Genomic DNA, 14,496 nt, shown 5'->3' with positions numbered 1-14,496 from the left:
TTAGCTAAAGGTTTCTTGTTGATTAGAGTAGTGGATTACAGGAGGGCTTTTAGTAATAGCCTCTGGAGTGGCCTTTCTGATAAGAGCCTAGCTGACCACGCTGGGGTGTGGATTCCTGATTAGAACAATTGTCTCTTTCTAGGGTGTAGCCTAAACTGTAAAGAAAGAAGAAAAAAACAAACCCACGCACATCTCTATTATACTATATTGCTAAAGTATTTAGTAAACTATGGCTACATGTGAATATACATCTTTATACTGTATACCGTAGGTTTCAATGGCCATAGAGTACTAATTGTGTGTGTATTATAAACACTAACTCCCTTTTATAGGATATTTAGGTTGTTTCTAGCTTTTTAAATTGTAATTAATAACATGAGCATCCTTATTTTTATTCACCTGTTTGGTTCCTTCCTTCTTTCTCTTTTTTTAAAAGATTTATTTATTTGAGAGAGTGGAGGCAAGCTAGTGACTTGCAAAGCATTTAACGAGAGAGTTGGGGGAGGGGCAGAGGGGAACGGAGACAGAGTCTTAGGCAGACTCCACGCTGGGCACGGAGCCTGACGCAGGGCTCCACGTGGGGCTCAATCTCACGACCCTGAGATCACGACCTGAGCTGAAACCAAGAGTCAGACGTTTAACCGAGTGCCCCGCCCAGATGCCCCTGTTTGGTTCCTTCCTTAAAACAAATTCCAAGAAATGGAATTGCTGAGTCAGAGGTATACGTGTTTCAATCTTGATGCATCTTGCTCATAGGGCTTATTCTGATTCCGGGCATATGAAAACGTACATTTTCTTGGGCACCTGTCGATATTTGGTATTATCAATATTCTTAATCTTTGCCAGTGTCCTGGTGGTCTCACTCAGTCACATGGCCTTAAATTCCACCTACGTGCTGATGGCTTCCAGGTATACGTCTTTAGATGGAAGAGATCTTTGGAACTTACCGTATAGACCCAGCTGACTATTTGACATCTCCATTTAGATTCTTTGCAGGTATCTTGGAACTAAACCCCTCAATCTCTCCACATCTCCAAATTTGTTTCCCTTGCGGCCTTCCCTTCACTGTTCGTGGCTACCCCATCCTTCAAGTTGCTCAGGTCAAAACCCTGATGCTGTTTTGACTCCTCTTTCGGACCTCAATCACATCCAGTCCCTTGCGACCACGTGGCCCAGGTCCCTGTCCTCTCTCACCTGGATTATTGGAATTGTCCGCTAACGTGTTGTTCTGCTTCTAGGGGCGTCTAGTCTCAATGTGGAAGCCAGAGTGATACTGATAATTTGTAAGATAATTCAGAATTCTGAATTCTTGTCGTGGCTCATAAGGTCTAGGTGACATTGCCCTCCTCCCACCTATTTCCACTCTTACCCTGGTTTCTTTCCCCTCTGGTCACATTGGCTTCCTTGCTGTTCTGGAAGGCATCACACAGCTCCTGCTTGGGGACTTCACAATGGCTCAAAGCTCTGCCTGGATCACCAGCAGACCTTCGCTGATCACCCTGTTTAAAATGCTTCCTGTCTCACCCTCCGGCATCCCTTATCCCCTTTTCTAGCTTTATTTTATTTCATAGCACTTCTTTCGTATATTATCTTGTTTACTTTTTCATCCTATTTATTGCTTATCTGGACCTACTGGTACGTGAATGCCACAAGGGAAGAACTTTTTTTTTTTCTGTTTTCTTTATTTCTGGACCCCCAGCTCTTAGTACAATGCTCGTTACATAATGGACATCTGACAAATGTTTATTGAGGAAATGAATGAATCTGATAGGTAAAAATTTAATCTCATTTTTATTTGCATTTTTTGATTATTAGTGGGTGATATTTTAATAATCCCAGTGTACAGAGGCCTTTCTGTGCTTAATAATAAATTCACAAGGCATGAAGGAAATCAATAAATTTGATTACAAATTTAAAACTTCTGCATAGAAAAAAATTCCTATCACAAACAAGATTGACAGATAGGAAATCTACTTGCAATATGTATTTCAGAAAAAAAGGTTAATAGACCTAATACACAAAGAGTGCTTACAAATCAATAAAAAAGATGAACACTATAATAGAAAAATAAGGAAGAGGAACTGGCCATTCACAAATAAGAAATACATAGAAGTATCTGAAAATGTTTACCATCACTTCACTCTTTCTTAAATGTGCCTTCTTGAAATCAAAGAGAATTTTCATTTCCTCTTGCTTTCAATTTCATCTTCCCTGAACTTAATTTCCAAGAAACTTTATTTTCTCTAACAACCACAGTGTATTTCCAGCTGCTTTTCCCTTAGCAAATAGAGCCCCATATCCTGCCTCCCTCAGTTTTATAATTGCTTTCCCCCCTTCTCCCTTCTTACCCTCCAAAATACTTTATTACCATGGGCAAAACTCGCCAGAGCTGTACTGCTGGGTACGATGCTTTCCCTCACCATCGAAGAAGAATTGGACTATGAGGACCAATGCCATGCTTATATATTTAGTTGCAGTTCTATTACAAATATTTCAAATCACACAAAATGTGCAGATTTGCTATTTCAAACAACGATGAAGACCTGCTCGACTTGCATAGCATTTAATGAGCAACGTGCCAGAAATGCTGATTGGCAATATTTGGCTGTTGAGTTGCCTAAGCTTATTTTGCACAAAGTTTGTAAACTTACGCTCCAAAATTATTTTTCTTTTTTGCATGCCAAATGCAGTACCTTGTCTCATTTTGGAGTGAGCTTTGTGTCCTATGTAGAACTACGGATCTCCAAAGACAAGGGGAGATGAAATAGGAGAGACTCATTAACCAGGAAACGCAGGAGTGGAAAGAAGTAGCAAGCAGAATGAACATAGACTACGAAGGCTGCGGATGTTTTTGAGACTTTGGTAATGAGAGAATCCTCTTGGCAGACACCTACCCTCCACTTTAATTGGACTACCCCAGTATTCCCAGAAGAAAAGTGTGATAAACAGAATAATACCGCCATCTTTCTCCCCAACATGTCCGTGTCTAATCCCCAGAACCGGTGGATATGTTACTTTACATGGCAAAGGGACTCTGCAGACGTGATTACGTTAAGGATTATCAGATGAAGGAGATTATCCTGGTGGGCCCCACGTAATCACAAGGGGCCTTTTAAGTAAAGGAGAAAGCCAGGAGGATCAGAATCCGAGAAGCCGAGGTTGGAGTGGTGTGGTTGCTGGCTGCGGGCCGAGGGGGGCCAAGGCACACAGGCAGCCTCTAGAAGCTGAAGAAGGCAAGGACCAGATTCTCCCTGTGAGCCTCTAGAAAGAACACACCCCTGCCAACCCCTTGGTTTTTGTCCCATAAGACCCATTTTGGGCTTTTGACCTCCCGAAGAATAAGATAATAAATTTGTGTGGTTTCAAGCTACTAAATTTGTTGTGATTTGTGACAGCAGGAAGAGGAAATTAATACAAAGAGAATAAATCCTGTTTTGTTATTTCACTGCTTTTGCTCATCTCTAATGTCGACTTGGAGTATGTGGGAGGTGCGATGGGAAGTGAAGCGCTCTCAAGCGTGCCTTCCCTTCGGGATCGCACCCTGAGGTCCACAGGGGCCAAGTCTGGCTGCACAGAGGAAGAACCTGTCGTATTTTTAGAAGCTACAGTGCTCAGCTCTTCTCCAGATCTGTTGAACCTCATTCTCCAACACTGGACGCCTAGGCTTGAATGCTTTATTCTTAGGTTCCAGAGGTGACAGGGAGATTAGGAAACAGGGTGTCTGGTAGGTGGTTGTACCTGCAGCACTGGCGCCCGAGCTGTCTCTACCTGTAGGAGAACCTTCCCGAAGGAGCGTCCTCCAGCTGAATAGGAAGTCCACTGTCCTTACCGCATCACGTCTGCAGAGCAGCCCAGGTGAGCCGGCCGAAGAACTTCTAAACATCGCTCCACAACCCACTCAGCTGAAGGGCATGTCGAGTGCTGTGCTCGTCTTACTGCCTTCGGGAAGATTCGAGGATGAAGGTTTTTCCATCTTGGGGGCCAGGCTCTGCATTTCATGTTTAGTTTCTCTCTCTCTATCTTTTTTTTCTCCCGTCCCCTCCCGTTCCCCTCTTCCCTTCCACTAGAAAGGACAGAAGAAAAGAGAGCACGTAACCACATAAAACAATTATGTTGTAGGAGCAATCTGGCAGGACTATTCTTTGAAAGGAGTAGGCGTTCTCTTCGGAGTTGTCACCGGTTAGGTGCAGTCCAGGGCAGCGCCTGGGAAGGGTGGTCAAAGAAGTTGGCTCCACATATGCTCTTGTATAATATCACTGCTGAAAGAACTTAGTTGGAGGAAGAATGGAGAGTTGCACAGATTATTAAAGTAAGTCCTAAATAAATGGACCCCTCCCTGTTTCAAAGATGCTGAGGTCTGATCTGCAGGAGAAGAGCTCCTTGTCCTCTCTGTGCACGAATGCCCAGGGCTTGGGGAGTACAGGGCCATTTTGTTGCTACTGTGTGGCTTGCCAGAGCGCTGGAGAGATGAGAAGCCTTGTTTCCAGAGGGGAGCCCAACAACGTAGAGGGGAGGCGGCACTCAGTGCCTGTCAGGGAGGGGGTAGGGAGGAGGGATTCCAGGAAGAGTTGTAAGGGCTATTTTTAGTGTCTGACCAGGGGCTTTCAGGGCTGACCAGGTTTACAGAATTGACCCAATCGGTAGATATGATTAAGAATGTTTTAGAAACAAGGCACCGGGAAATTTAGGACAAGGAAAAATATTCTTAGGATTTTCTTTAGTTCAGGAAAAAGGCTAATGGATTTGTAGATTTGTAACCTATGTTTTCATTACCCTGAAAGCTTTTCTAGACTTATTTTTCCTTTATCCAAAACTTTAATTCTTGGACAAGTCTTTGAAGAAGGATAGAAATGGAACAAAAGTACAGATTTTATTGGAAGCTCCTAAGATATGTTACTTATCAAGGTGGGTAAATGTGTTATTTTCATTTTCCACCTTGAGAACTATTTATTTGCAGGAGAGAAGGACACATTTGTTGGTTGATGGCTCTGTTACCATGGAAACATATAAATAAAAAATAAGAAAAATGTTTTAATCCATTAATTTTTAGATCTCCCACACGAACCTGCCTTTCCCCCTGAGGTGTGGCATGCCCAAATGAAAACACAGCCCCGACCCAGGTCAGCGTTCCGAGCACTGCTGCACAGGGGGCAAGGCCAAGCCCTCCTCTTCTCTCTCTTCTGCCTCACAGCTTGGCCAGATATGCATTTCAAATGCACACTTTCAGTGTGAATAGGTTGCCTTGGGTACATGTAGAAAAAGCAAAGCACTTCGCCTGTGGGACTTGGCGGAATAGACACGGGAAGAGAAATCATTTGGGATGGAATTGGTGAGCAGACCGTGGTCCAGATTTCCAAATGGTTGCTCTGTCCAACCCTTGAGACAGTGTCAGGAGCTCTGCCCTGCATTTCTCGTGGGTATGATATGGTGGAAATTGGGATGGTGCTAAGATACTTAAAAAGTTTAAAATAACACCAATTCCAGTATTATTTTTGTGCTCCTTGGTAATGTCCTACTTAATTCACTTATTTGGAGACACTGAATCATGTGGAAGAGGGAACTTCCCGTAGTGCTTAAGACGAGCACAGGCTTGGGAGCCAGGCACAGCTGTTTTCTATTCTTGTTTGACCTCTAACCAGTCTGGCCAACCTGGGGCAGGGGACCGAATCTCTGGGGGCCTTGACTTCACCATCTGAAAATTGTAGATAATTCCTGCAGCACGGGGCTCGTAGGGACCTTTGCTGAGATGATACTGTGTCTACATGACGCTCAGCATCTTGCTGGGCTCTCAGTGAGTCCTTGGGGTAGTGTGGCTATAATCATCGTCCTCGCCGAGATATACCGATGTGTGTACTTCGGCGCCTGACACTTCACACGGAAGGGAGGAGCCTTCTGTCACAGCAGCGGGGTGTGCGGGCTTCCGTATTCCTCAGAGAAGGCCCCCCAATCCCTGCTCTTTTGTTTATAGCTTTATTGGAAGCTAGTTAAACACCACCATATTTCACTTTAATGCCAGTGTAAATTTGAAAATATTTCACTGAATTCTCCTTAAATAAATGCACTTCTCCCTTTTTGGTTCACTCAAGAAATATTTATTGAGTACCTCTTGCAGGCCCGGCCTGTGCTAGGTGCTGGGGATAAAACAATGAATAAGGGAGAGATGGCTCTGCATTTATGAATGTTACAATGTGGTGCAGATAAAAAAAAGACCCGTGAACAGGCCATCACAAGGCAACATAGTTCTGTGGCCCGAGTAGGGTGCTCCGGGCATTTTGCTGGGGCGTCGAACCCAGGTTTGGGGAGGGGGGTTGTCTCTGGAAGTGGGATCATTTTTAGAGCCATCTCAGGGCTGGAGGCCTATTTGGGCTGCCTCAAAATGCTAGAATCCGTTCATTTACACCTTCACTCGTTCGTTCATTCGCTCACTTACTCAGTGTTTATTGAGTGCCTGTTAGTTCCCAGGTTCCGTGGCAAGCATGGGGGAGACAGGTTAGCATGAAGGGGGTATACAGAAATGAAGAGAAGAATTACCCCACAGGGTGAAGTGAGAGAGGATAGGGGGTGCTGGCCAGCAGGAGGACTTCATTCCTCTGGGGAAGGGGTTGGGCCAGGGCCTGAGAGAGAACAGGAATCAGGTACAGGAAGAGGGTGGCTGAGTGTGTTCAGGGACAGGTTGCAGCATAATGTGTGGGAAGGGAGAGCCTGGCCCTCAAAGGGACAGAGAAGGTCAGGCTGGAGGGTGGAAGGGGAATAGGAGGAGAGGTTAGACCTGGAATTAGCTAGAAGCTGCAGCACAGCCCTGGCTGGAGGGAGGCATTCCTTTTCTTCAGATCCTTTTTAGGCTCAGTGGACTTGAAACTTGTTTTGCTCTTCCTGCCATCACCTCTCCTGTTTTTCTTTGGTTTTCAGGAGGGTTGGGGTGAAGTGAGGCTTTCTCCAGGAATTTAGGATTATCCTCTGTGGGGGACGCTGCAATGTGTTGCCCATACCCCTCTCTAGGACTGAAGGAGTTATTTCCAAACTTTGTAGGTGCTGCTGATAGAGATCTCTGGGTTTCTAGCTTGCCATGGAGATTGCCTCAGCTGAATAGAGCCACCCCACCCACTTGCCAGGGTGGTCTGCAGCCACCACTCGATGGGCATAGGAGTAGAAAGGCTTAACCACTGCTCCGCAACTTGGCACAACTCTGTGGGGTCTTCCCAGCCCCCACACTCCCTGAGGGGTTGGCTGAGCTCTTCCCTGGGACTGCCTTGTTGCTCAGTGTCTCCCTCTGCTCACCTGCGCTTCCTTCCCCGTCCCTACGTAGGTGGTATGATCCCAGGACATATGTTCTAACTCAAAGCTGGCTTCCCAAAGAACCTAGCCTGGGACACCCTTGAAATTCAACCCCTGTGAGATCAGGGTACAGATGTAGGAACACTATTTAATAAAGACAGATTTCCAGGAAAGCAAGGATTTGGTTATAACCTGAGAGAATGGGTCAGTGAGAAGGAGGGTCACTCAGTCATAGGCAGAGAGTGCAGAGTGGGTCACAGAAATCTCCCAGCCTCAAAGTCTGGTCTAAGGAAGGGGAAGACTCGGCCAGTTGAAATCTGTTCTGATTCACAGGCCGTCCTTCTTATGGAACTAGATTCATTGATAAGCTGTCATCAGGAGATGCTATTAATCCTGCATCTAAGCACATACCTTCTGACTCCATGTTCGCCAGCCCCTTCCTGATTATGGGCTGACTTCCCTGCAGGGCAGCCAAAGGGAAGAATTAGGGAGAGAAGTTTCCACGGTGGCTCACATGGCAGATCTAATTTTTGTCTGAAATTAACACTTCGGGATTCTGGCTTGATAAATCTTTGTTTTTCTTCATCTACCTCTGCGAGGGACTTGGGTCCACCCTTGGTGTAGTGAAGAAGTTAAGCCTCTGGCTGGAAGGATCTGGACTCTTTGGAGACAGCCAGCTGACTTTCCTGGAAGCAGCACGCTAAAATCCCTCTGCTCTGAAAAAGGCTCCCCCCCCCTTTCTTTCTTTTTTCTTTTTTTTTTAAATCCACACCTATATTTTTGAGTCTGTTTGGACTGATCCATTTTATTTATTTATTTATTTATTTATTTAGCACTGTGGGCTTAAATTTAACTGACTGGCTTTTATGAAGCTCATAAACTAAAGGTATTTTAAGTTTTGTTTATGTTCAGGGGAGGTGGCTGGCATAATCTAATGGATTTTTTCTAAAATATTTTATATATATATATATATATATATATATATATATATTTTTTTTTTTTTTTTTCTTAAAAGCAGCATATCGGAGTGATGGGTGTGGAGGGGTTGAGGGCCAGTGAACCGGATTTGAATTCTGGACCTGCTGTTGAGGTGCCCTGTGGCTTGGGAAGGTTACCTTTCTGCTTGTGCTACAACCTCCTTATCCGGTGGGTAGGGGCGATGTGAGTGAAGCGCTCAGCACAGTGCCTGGCACATGGACAGCACTGGGGAAGCGAAAGCTACTATGACGGAGAAATAGTATGATAAGCATGCACAGCTCAGCCGTTTCCACTGGGCTCCATCAGCTGCACATCGGGGTCTTTTTTGTTTTTTAAGTGCTAAAACAAGTAAAACCTTGATGCTCCCATCCCAAATAGATTTCCAATTTCTCTTATTACAAGAAGCAGTAAAACAGATTTCTCGCTTTGTCCCCGTACCAGAGAGTCGGGTCAGACCAAAGGGCTGGAGCAGCCGCGTCTGTGAGTGCCATTCGCCAGCAGCTGGGAGAACTTTCCGGCAAATGTGCAAACGTGGTAAGTTTGTGGCATGTGACATCGTTTTCCCTCTCCATCTCTCCCCAATTGCATTTTTAAAAGTAATGCAGTTAATTTTCATGAGTATTTTAAGCCCAAATTAGATCTCATATTGTAAACACTGCAGAAGCTGAGAAAGATCTTGTTAACAAAGGCAAATTACTAAACTCCCACAAATCCGAATCAGACCCACAGAATTCAAACTGAGACAAAGTACATGCCCACAAAATTCATGCCGGTTCATTTCTGCAGGATTAAAGTAAATGCTGGCGCTCTAAGCTGCCGGCACATCTGTGACCATGGCATCTAATTGCAGCTTCCTTTAAACCTTGAACAGGTCAATGGAGGCACGATGATCTCAGGGATAATTTGTCTTTTATGTATTTCTATGGTGTGATATATAATCCCTTGCTGAAAAGGGTCCTTGTGGGTGTCAGTTTTCTGTTCCCACCTGTAATAGAATAAAGAACTGATAAATAGGTGATTCTTTATATCTATCTCTTTTGTCCTGCATAATGTGGGCCAAGAGATGAGCCCACCTCCATTAACGCAGCAATGGAGGCATTCAACCCCTAAATGATTCTGGGTTCCTTTATGTTGTGATTGGACTCAACGGTGTGTGCAGATGCATTTGGAATCTTGCTACACTGTAACGACAGTGTTGAATAGCCAGAGAGCTGTTTTGCACTTGGCATCTTAAGTCCTACTTTTCTCCGCTTGCTCTTGAGGTCACTACGTACTGCAAATGGGTTGGAGTAAAGAGATCTGGAAAAGCAATTGTGCTACCTTGAGATGCAGGGGCCAGGGAGGGTGAAGAACTCATTTTGTCTGTGTCGGAACATATTAGAAGTCCTCTGCTAAAGTGTGGACAGTCAGGCAGTCAGCGGGGGTCACAGGAAAATACACAGCAGAGCAGGGATAGAGCAAAAACCCTGCCCTAAACCCTACAGGGGTGCCGAGAATGGACAGGGTTTCTGCCTTCTTGACGCTGCAGTCTGCTGCCGTTGCCCACCCCGCCCCAGGCTCTTCATACAGTTGAAGTCCTGAGCGGTGGGGATGCTCCCAATGGCAAAAGCGTGGGGAGCCTTAGGTGTTGCGGTTTGGTGAGGTTTAGGGAAAAATCTCCTCTGAAGCCGATAATGCTTCCCCATCCCCCTGCCCAGTATCCAGGGTCGCATCTCCCTAGGTCCACCCATGGCAACTCCCTGCTGGAACGCCGCAGGACCAGCAGAATGAGCCCCGCCCCCATGTGAACGTGAGTGTCCACGCGTCCATCCAGCTCCCTCCTCCCCCCAGGCAGGATGCGCGCTCTGTCTGCGGGCTGCTTTCCCCCTCAGGGCTCTCTGTCTCTCTCAAGGCTGCTCCACTGCTCAGTACCCCCTCCTGTCCCGGAAATCCATTTCCCTCCATTTTCTCTTCCTGACCTCCCTCCCTGCAGTTTTCTTTCTTTTCTGATCATTATATAATTGAGGTAGATAAATAGCCCACATGTAAGCTCTTATGTAAGTAAATACGAGAGTCCCCTGGAAAGGTCAGCGACTGTGGAGAAATAACGGGCAAAACTTCAAGGAGGAGTAGACCTGGAGCTTCTTTTAATGAAGTGGGAGGGATGGGGTTGGCTGTGTTGAGAAGGATGGTCCAGGGACCAGAGTCATGGTCTAGAAGGCTGGACTTGCGTCCTGGCCTCCACAGTTAATTAGCTCTGTGACATTGAGAACGTCCCTACTGTACTCTGAGACTCAGGCTTCTTACCTGTAAGATAGGGGTCGTCACACCCGGCCTCCACCATTGTTCTAAGGCTTATAATTGATGAATTCAATAGTTATGGATTATTATGTGCTGATCCCTGAGCTAGGTGCCAGAATGAAACCGTCCTAGTCTTTGCCTTCTAGGAACTAACAGGAGAGAGAGACAAATAAGTGAAGAAGCATATAATGAAGACTGTATTATGAGCCATGAAGGATGCAACAGAATAATTGTGCTGGCGGATTTTATAGAGGGGATCAGAGAAGGTTCCTGAGTAATGTCTGGGTGGCACTCATCGTAGTCCCAGCCCTGGGTAAAACGAGCTCTTCGTAGTTTATCGCATCCAGGGGACACCTGCGTGAGCACAGGAGAATTAGGGAAGGGCTGTGTGGTGGCAACGGGGTTTGTCGTGCCCGTGGACTTGCCTGCTTGCCCTTTTCTTTCTAAGGGGAAAAGTTCACGTACAAGCTTCAGGAGGAGAGATCCGCCCTGGAACACGCTCTCTGCCCTTAGCTTGCTGTCTGTCTACCATCGTGTGGACGTGGAGAGGCGCCCGTAAGACATCTTGAAACTTGGAAAGAATGCAGCCGCTGCGGAGGAAATATTAATAACTTGGTTACTGAGCTTTGAATTGAGGGAGTATTTTCTCTCAAGTGCGCCGAGGAGAGATAGTAGTAGGGTTTGGCATTATTTTCTCTCAGGAGAGGAAAAAAACAACACAGAGGCATTGAAGGGGCTTTCTAGAAATTTCATGGATAGAATCAGCTAGTCCTTTTACATGGGTCCTGGTTGCCCCTTCAGGACGTTAACCACCAGGCCATGTGCTTGAGGTGAATTATTTGGGCACCACCTTCTTCTCTGGCTGCTTCCTCCTTGTGACTTCCAGGCTCATCCAGCCTGGCAGCCTCGGCTTCTCCATCATGACATTAATGTAATATAAGGAGGTCAGAGGTCAAATACTTTAAAAAGCCAATCTCTGGTTTAGTCCAGATTTTAACCAAGGTAGGGGATTATTTATTTATTTATTTATTTATTTTTTAAGGTTTAAGGGTGCCAGGATAGGAAAGGGTGAACAGCCAGCATTTTCCATGGGATTTTCCTGAGCGACCTTGTAAGAGGTGGATTAAAGCCTCAGTCGAAAGCGGGTGTGGCAAATGCCAAAAGACCAGGGACAGTGCGGAAGGCCTCAGGAGCCTCAGGTGAAAGGTGGGAGGGCAGATCAAAGGCTCACTCAGGGGATGATTATTATTTTTACATTTGGTTAAAAATTGACAAACTAATTGCTGAGCCCATTGTCAGAAAACTGGCAACCCATTAGGGATGATTGTAAGCAATTTCTCTCTATTATTCCTAATGAGGTGGACACAGCCTCCTTTTCTGTATTTATTGCTGAGAGAAATGAGGGTTTTGTCTGTCTCTCACTCAGAGCCTCCGTGTCAGCTGCACCAGGCCTGCTCTGGGCTGCTGCACGGGATCTGGGCTTTCCGCTCCTTCCCGACCTGAGCCCACAAGACAGATGATTTGTTTGTCTGACTGCCCGAGTGAGTCCCTGGCCGCCTCTTCATTTTCCACCTTCTCTCCCTTCCAAACACCCTTCTTCCTCCTGGCCAGCTCTCAAGATATCATTAATCTAAAAAACAAGAAAACAAACTTAAATAGGAAAACAAAACCAAAACTCTTTGGGAAGTGAAACTTTACTGAAAACTAAAGCTTCCAGGAGTTTAGGATTTCAGTGAGCTTTGCGGAAGACCAAAATTTTCTTTAAAAACCCACTTTCACGTATCAGAGTGTGTGTGTGTGTCAGTGGAGAGTGCCTGGGATCTTGATTATACAAGAGAAAGTATCTGCTATCCCTTCACTCTGGGGTCTGACACCCCTGGCCCAGTCTTCCTGAGCTAGCCTGGAAAGAGTCCAGGTCAAAGGCAGGGTTTCCCACATCAAGGCAGGCCCTCCCCTGTCTTGGTGAGGGCCAAACATTATCTTCCCTCTGTGCTGGCTTCCCCTCATGCTTATTCCCCCTCCCCCCGTGGTTCTCTATGACTGGGATGCGTGTATCTCTTCCGTTTTAGCCACAAAATGAGCTCTGGTTTATCTGGTCGATATGCAGATCAGGAAGTCCGTTTTAGTGGGGCCCTCTCCCTCATTTATAACCCATTTCCGTGTCAGTTTCCCACTATTTGTGAAATCAGGAAGATCAGAGGAAATGATAAAACAATGAAAATCGCTGCCAGATCAGTTTACATGAGCATTTTTCATCCTTACAATGTACTCTGTGATGAATCCTTGATAATTTTTTCTATAAAAAAATGTCCAATTTTGTTTGTTTGTTTTTGCTGGTGATTGACACCCATGACTATAAAGCAGGTGTCAGATTTTAATTATGTCCAGGAAAATCATCAACTTTGAGTGTTTGCCCACTGTTACATTGTCAGTCTTTGAGGCATGGGAAATGGTAGTTATGATTCCTCCCAGAAAGGGACTTCGTGACCATACTGGTTTCTTATTGCTGCTCTAACAAGTTATTGCAATCTTAGTGGCTTGAAAAACCCACAAATTTATTATCTTACAGTTCTGGAGGTCTGAAGTCCAAAATGGGTCTCACAGAATTAAAATCAAGGTGTTAACAGGGCTGCATTTCCTGGAGGCTCTAGGAGAGAATCCTCTTCTCCGTCTTTCCGGCTGCTGGAGGCCTCCCAAGTTCCTTGGATGGAAGCCCCTTCCATTTCCAAAGCCAGCAAAATCCTCGCTCTTGCTTCTGCTCCCACCGTGACATCCCCTCTGAAGGACTCCCCTGCCTCCTTAATCTTAGAGGAAGCCCTGTGATTACAGTGAGCCCACCAGATAATCCTGGGTAATCTTCCTATCTCAAGGTCCTTGACTTAATCATATCTGCAAAGACCCTTTTTACCATACAAGATAACATATTCACAGATTCCAGGGAAAAGGATGGGGACATTTTGGACGTTATTCTGCCTATCACAGGAGCAAAGGGCAAAAGCAGCCCAGAAAATCAGTTCTTATAAATAAGCAACAACCAATACATTTTTGGATTCCTTCCCCACCCCTCTTTTCTTAAAACAATTGTTTTCAGTCCCATACAGGCTTGAAAATGGCAAACCATTAATTGAATTCCTGTTCAACTGCACTCTGTGATTTATTTCATGTGTATGAAAGTATAGTAGTTTTGTAGGATGAAAAATTTACTTTCTAATCTCCTTTTAAAGGTCAAGTGGCAAAGAGAACTAGTTTTAAATGCAAGTTACCCACATGGACCAATTAAGGAGAGCTATGAAGTCGTATGGATTTTCAGATGTGGCCTGGGCCAGATACAAATGGAGGGGAATTGACTAAAATATTAGCTGATTTGGGAAAATTCAAATCCTACCTGTGGGGGGACACTTACATTCATATATATTTATTGTAATTCATTAAAAAACCCTCTCTTCTAAACTGTTTTATCATTACATTTGCGATTTGCTTTCTCTTTGCAGCCAGACATAAACACCAAGAGCCAAGCTCTGCGGTAAATTCTAGTTCCGGGCTTCTCTTTGCTGTCAGGGGGCACTAGTGACTTAGAGCCCACTTGCCCAGATGTATTGAAATTCTATATAAGTTAAAGGGTGCTCTGTAATATTTGATCGCTCCCAGAACAAGCAGGCCTGACATGGTCCCAGTATCTTTAGAATAAACTAAAAGGCTCTTCTCTTAATGTCATTCATGATTTTAGACCATCCCCTGGAGAGGTTGCTCTTAGTTATCAGCTTGACCTTGGGGCATTTCTAGATTTCCGCCTCTGTCTGCTCTCCCTGTGGTGTGGGCGTGAAGGAAATTTCTTTTCATGCCTGGCTTCTCTGGAGAGCCCAGCCCGCTGAAGCCGAGGTGCTGCCTTCCCCACGCATGGGCTGAGAAACACAGATCTGCCTCTTTGGCTCTTTCTGCGGGACGGAGTGATGGTGTGGTGGC

General features: G+C 45.3%; 1 long non-coding RNA gene across 1 annotated transcript in view; it reads left to right on the top strand.

Moving 5' to 3' along the window:
- Positions 1–8,305: 8,305 nt before the first annotated feature.
- Positions 8,306–14,496, top strand: part of LOC121101859 — a 169,742-nt gene continuing 163,551 nt past the window's right edge. The window contains exon 1 of the long non-coding RNA XR_005833885.1: positions 8,306–8,787. This is a non-coding gene — a long non-coding RNA (uncharacterized LOC121101859). The remainder of the gene's footprint in view (positions 8,788–14,496) is intronic.

The sequence above is a fragment of the Ursus maritimus genome, unplaced genomic scaffold, assembly GCF_017311325.1.
Source record: "Ursus maritimus isolate PB19 unplaced genomic scaffold, ASM1731132v1 scaffold_11, whole genome shotgun sequence".
Taxonomy (NCBI): domain Eukaryota; kingdom Metazoa; phylum Chordata; class Mammalia; order Carnivora; family Ursidae; genus Ursus; species Ursus maritimus.
Note: the sequence above shows the minus strand (reverse complement) of the source record. Positions and strands in the feature narration are given on the sequence as shown.